At 44.9% G+C, this 5654-nt stretch overlaps 1 non-coding gene across 1 annotated transcript; it reads left to right on the plus strand.

Moving 5' to 3' along the window:
- The first annotated feature begins 3894 nt into the window (after nt 1-3894).
- TRNAV-GAC (transfer RNA valine (anticodon GAC)) lies at nt 3895-3968 on the plus strand. The gene has a single exon. It is a non-coding gene; the product is annotated as a tRNA-Val (tRNA).
- The last annotated feature ends 1686 nt before the right edge of the window (nt 3969-5654 follow it).

A 5654-nucleotide genomic window follows, 5' to 3' on the forward strand; every position in this document is an offset into this window, starting at 1 on the left:
AAGTTGCTTACTTTCCCTGAGCCCCAGTTTCTTCACCTGCAAAGGGCCACCAGCAGCCCTGACCCACTGTGTAGGGCCATTGTGAGAAAGAAGTATGATGAGTAGTAATTATAATGTACTAAACAAGTTGTTCACTACACTAAGCACTTTTCCTGCAATATCTTATTTAGTCCTTGGCACTTGGCCCTTGCTTAGTGCTCAGCAAATGTGCCCTTTCCATCCAAGAAGCAGGTTTTATAGAGGTAGAGGTGACAGAGAGTGGGGTCCTGCTTGTGGGAGCTGGTGAGGGGACATAGTGATTTATGTGGCAGAGTCCTTCGAAAAGGGAAGGTGGGAGGCACCAAAGATGGCCTCCCCAATTTCACAAATGGTCCAGGTGTGGGGGACAGGGAGGGTGAGTGAAGAGGAAGGACAGATGTTAAAGGGAAGTGTGGAATCTGGATAAAAGAAAAGCACCAAGCGTGGAACCTCTCAACGCTCTCCACAGTGGCTCTCCTGACCAGGACTGTTATCACTCGGACTTGCCCTTGGGGCCCAGTAGCTGGTCCAACCTCAGACCCCAAACTCAGGGGCGAGGCCAATATTCAAAGCTACATCCATCACAGGATCCTGTTTCATTCCACACAGCCACATCGTGCCTTTCAAAGGACCCAAGCGACAGTTATTTTTTTACCAAGCTGGCATCTGGTATGAAATGTCAGGCAGGGCTTTGGGGTGGGGTGGGGAGGCAGACAACCTGAAATTGGTCCCAGCAAGACCACAGGCCCCATCATTCAGAAGACAGTTCTGAACACCACTTAGGCTTCTGAGGTTCTGATTACTGTTTGATGGGCATGAAGATCATGTTTAGTCGGCAAATCACATCCAGCTTGGATGGGCCCATCAGCAATCCTGACCACTTCAGAGGGCATGAGAGCTGGCTGACCTTGGGAACTTGGCCATATCCCAGGAAATGGTCAGATCAGCAGTAAACTGGGAACAGAATCTAAAGGTTGGGAAAGGATGATTTTAAAAATCAATGTTTATTAGAGAAGAGGGCCTTCATTTTTTCCTATTTCTCTCTCCAGAGGGTTTTTATGGGTTTAATGTACAGGAGATCGAACAATACTTGTCAAAAGGAGATCTCTGGACTCTGTAAGAATCAAGTGGGAATTGAGTTTAAAATGCATATTCCCAGGCTCTGCCACCAAATATTCTGATTCAGATGGTCTGGGATCAAAAATCAGCTTTTTAAAAATAAGTGCCCCATGTGATTTGCTTTCAAATGATTTTGGACATTTCACCAATAGCGGCCTGAAGACCACTGGTGTGAGAGGATCACCCAGAATCTTGCGAAAAATACAAATTCCCTGAACTTCTTGAATTTTAATCTGCAGTAGGGGACAGGGAGCCCAGGACTTTGCTTTTTTTTTTTTTTTTTTAAAGATGACCGGTAAGGGGATCTTAACCCTTGACTTGGTGTTGTCAGCACCACGCTCTCCCAAGTGAGCCAACCAGCCATCCCAATATAGGAATCTGGACCCGTGGCCTTGGTGTTATCAGCATCACACTCTCCCTAGTGAGCCACGGACCAGCCCTAGGATTTTGCATTTTAAAGAAGTTTCCCAGTTAAAAGTTTTCAGGTAAATTTTAAGAACCATCTGCTTAGGGAGGGAATAATAAAATGATTTCTTGAATGTGCCATGACCTGAGGGATCTATTTCTGCTGAATCTCATTAAGCTACTTTGGGGGTACATTTATGAGGAAACCACAACCCTAAGACTCAAGTGAGGAATGAGAAAGAGACAGGGTATTGAGAATGTGAATTAGGTGATAACCAAAAATGGTAACACATCAACGAATGTGTACAGTTTCTCCAGTAGGAGTGCCACAACACATTTGCCCCCTACACAGCCTTGCTTTGCCTACACCACAATTTTTCTTACATATAGATGCTTAATAAATATCTGTTGAATTGATCTGAATGTATTCCCCTTTGGAGAACTATACTTTCAACATATATATGTATGTGTGTGTGTATATATATAATTGGCAGTATTTGAATGAGCATATATGTGTGTCTATGTGCAGAGACAGAAGAGTTGGTGGAGAAAGAAAGTGAGTTTGATAAAGGAAGGGAGATAAAATCCAGTGCGTTGCTGATTACACTTAAGCTGTAGTTAGGGAAAACATAACTACAAGTTCTAATTTGGGTTTACTTCCTCTCTAGCCCTGGGATCTTAAGCAAGCTCTTTCACTTCTCTATTTCAAGTGTGCCTCTTTTATTTAATTTTTTTTAAAGGAATATGCCTTGTGGAATTATTTTAATAAGTAAGTAATAAGAGATTGGAAAGCACCTTTTCCTCTGAGACAAAAGTGTGCAGAAGAGAATTTCCACCATCTGAGCCAGTTCAATGAGAGAAGTAGTTTCTTTCTTTCTTTTCTTCTCTTTCTTTCTATAAAGATCGTTAACTTCGGGCCAGCCCGTGGCTCACTCGGGAGAGTGTGATGCTGATAACACCAAGGCCACGGGTTCAGATCCTATATAGGGATGGCCAGTTCGCTCACTGGCTGAGCGTGGTGCTGACAACACCAAGCCAAGGGTTGAGATCCCCTTACCGGTTATCTTAAAAAAAAAAAAAAGAAGATCATTAATTTAGTAAATGTTTATTAAGAATTTATTATATGCTAGAATCTGTAATGACTTCTGGGCTAGCAAACAAGACATGATGACTACACACTATTGTTGGAGAAGCTGGAGAATACAGGGTCTGAAAGCAGGAGGATCAGAGAAAAGTCACTAACCCACCCTCCTGAAGCACTGGCACAGGTGGGCAAGTTCCAGGCCGGGAGGCCAGGCACTTCCAGCTGTCAGAGTGGAACCTCGCAGCCTGGGGTCACTCTTGGTCAGCAGGGCCTGTACTTGGGAAGAAGAGCTGGGTGGAGCAGGGGAGAGCAAGGGCATATGGCACCTGCCACTATGTCTGTCTCTCAGTATGGCAGAGATAAGCTGGGATATGCTAATCTCTCTGTGTTTTTCTCCCACAGCACAGTGGCTGGTTCACTTCTACCTACCAGATCTCTTTTTTTTTTTTTTTTTTTTGGTGGCTGGCCAGTAGGGGGATCTGAACCTGTGACCTTGGGGTTTAAGGCTGGACTCTAACCAAGTGAGCTAACCGGCCAGCCCTATTTACCAAATCTCATGCAAGCTTCTCTTTTTCCATCTGTAACACAAGCCATACAAGGAAGGGGATTTTAGGAACTGTAGTTATAGTTTGGCCAAGCTAACTACCATACACATGAGGAGTAGGGTCAAGAAGTGATGAAAGAGGGCTGGCTGGTTAGCTCACTTGGTTAGAGTGCAGTGTTGTAACACCGAGGTAAGGCTTCAAATCCCCTTACTGGCCAGCCACACACCCAAAAAAGTGATAAAAGAACTCCCAGGAGGCCAACCATGGCTGAGGGTGGTAATGCAAAGATTCTGAGTAAAAGTGCTTGTTCAGGTCCCAAGCTGTTTGCAACTCCCTGACAGCTTCTCTGGGTGGTCTCCTGTGTCAGTACTGGAATTGTCTTGCCCACAGCAAACTGGCTGCATGAAGGTACAAGTCAGCTGGTAAATAAATGTAAGGCTGATACCCCAACACAGTGAACACAGGTGCAACAATTAAGGATGATCACTGAGTTTTGTAGTTCAGTGTGACACAACAGCCATTAACAATCACTTCAGGGGCTGGCCCATGGCTCACGTGGGAGAGTGTGGTGTTGGTAACACCAAGGCCATGCGTTCGGATCCCTATATAGGGATGGCTGGTTAACTCACTTGGGAGAGTGTGGTGCTGACACCACCAAGTCAAGGATTAAGATCCCCTTACTGGTCATCTTAAAAAAAAAAAAAAAAATCACTTCAAGGGGCTGGCTGGTTAGCTCAGATGGTAGAGCATGGTGCTGACAACACCAAGGTCAAGGGTTTGGATCCCCTTACTGGCCAGCTGCCAAAAACTAAAGCAAAGCCAAAAAAAATCACTTCAAATTTTAATTTTTTATCAGATTCAGATTTATGAGGTATGGAATGCTAATCTGTTCAAATATTTAAGTGCTTACTATACACCACATGAAAGTGAGACATCCTACTAAACTCTGCATAAACCAAATACACACCGTTCTATCAGTCCTTGCTTGCAACACCTCAAACCCCCTTCCCAACCCTATCAGATTCCCCACAAGATTTGTTATAAATAAAACCTGGCAATAAGGGAGAGAAAGAGACGCCCTGAGCCATGTGATAGAGCCACAGCACTGAGATTTCATCATTGTAGTCCAGAAGAATTGACCATAACTCCTTAAATTAAGGTGATCTGATTAAAAAATAGCAGAACTGGGCTGACTGGTTAGCTCATTTGGTTAGAGCAGTAGAGCATGGCGCTGGTAACAGCAAGGTCAAGGGTTCAAATACCCATACTGGCCAGCCACAAAAATGAAACAAAAAAATTAGCAGAACTTGCAGGGAACTGGTTTAAACCGAAAGGGGGCTTTATAATAAGGATACTGGATTATCTCATGGAACACAAGCACAGGAATGCAGCAGCCCTCAGGCAGGGACGGAAACCAAGGAGTGGAAAGCCAGGAGCACTCCACTCCATCTCATTTCTGCTTCTCTCTGCATTTGTTTCTCTCTGCAAGCTGATTTCTCTATCTTCAAAGCACAAGATGTGGTACAGCTGCCCCTCTTGAATTTGAAGTGCATGGAAAATTTCCTTCAGTTCTAATACCAGATAGGGAAAACCTAACTGGTTAAACTTGGGCTAAACATCCTTCCCCGAACCAATCAGTCTTGGTGGTGATGGAGGGAGAGGGCGGGAGCTTCAGTACAAACCTGCAGCCATGGGCCCATCCCTGTGCATAGAGGAGGATCCATTCTTAGATAAGAAGTTAGAGGAGGATAGAAGACTTTGTGGACATTTCCAAAGGTATCGGCACTCGGACTTTCTCTACTTATAGAGGACACATGGTAACCCAATGCCAGTAAAGTGCACAGAGATGAATGACTGTTGGGCTAGGTCACAGCCCTTCAAACCCATTACGGCTGGGTCACAGACCCCTCATATGCTGTGCAGACTGGGTCACAAGACCCTTCATATGCAGGTCACAAGCTAGGTAATTGGAGAAAGATCCTGGGAGCCATTGGCAAGGTTGACATGCTTCATTTGGACAGGAGCTCAGCCCCCAGCCCCGTAACAGCAGCCTCCTGCAGCCCTAGTGTCCCCCTGGTGGCCTCCCGGGGGCCATCCAGGGGTACTGTAGATCAGAGCCATTTGTCCTTTATACTTAAGTCAGATAACGAGGGAACACCTGAGCACACGTGCGCAGTTAACGTATTTACAACAGACATATTGAATCACACTCAGCAAGATTCTGAACAGCTGAGGATGCCTGACCATTTGTTCACATTTTCCTTACAATGACTTCCTAGGGAGACTTCAAAAATAAAGCCTACTCTTCAGCTTTCTACAGAGGGTGCCAGGAACAGCAGGAGTCAATGCAAAGTCAGAGGCCTAAGGATATAAGCATTAGAGGAACTGTAATTATGATCAATAATTAAGCAAAGTATTTCCAGGAGTGTGGCAGATATTGTTGATTGCCTTCTCAAAAGCATTCCTCTTCCCTTGCTGTTAGA

This window comes from Cynocephalus volans, chromosome 9 (assembly GCF_027409185.1).
Source record: "Cynocephalus volans isolate mCynVol1 chromosome 9, mCynVol1.pri, whole genome shotgun sequence".
Lineage (NCBI taxonomy): Eukaryota > Metazoa > Chordata > Mammalia > Dermoptera > Cynocephalidae > Cynocephalus > Cynocephalus volans.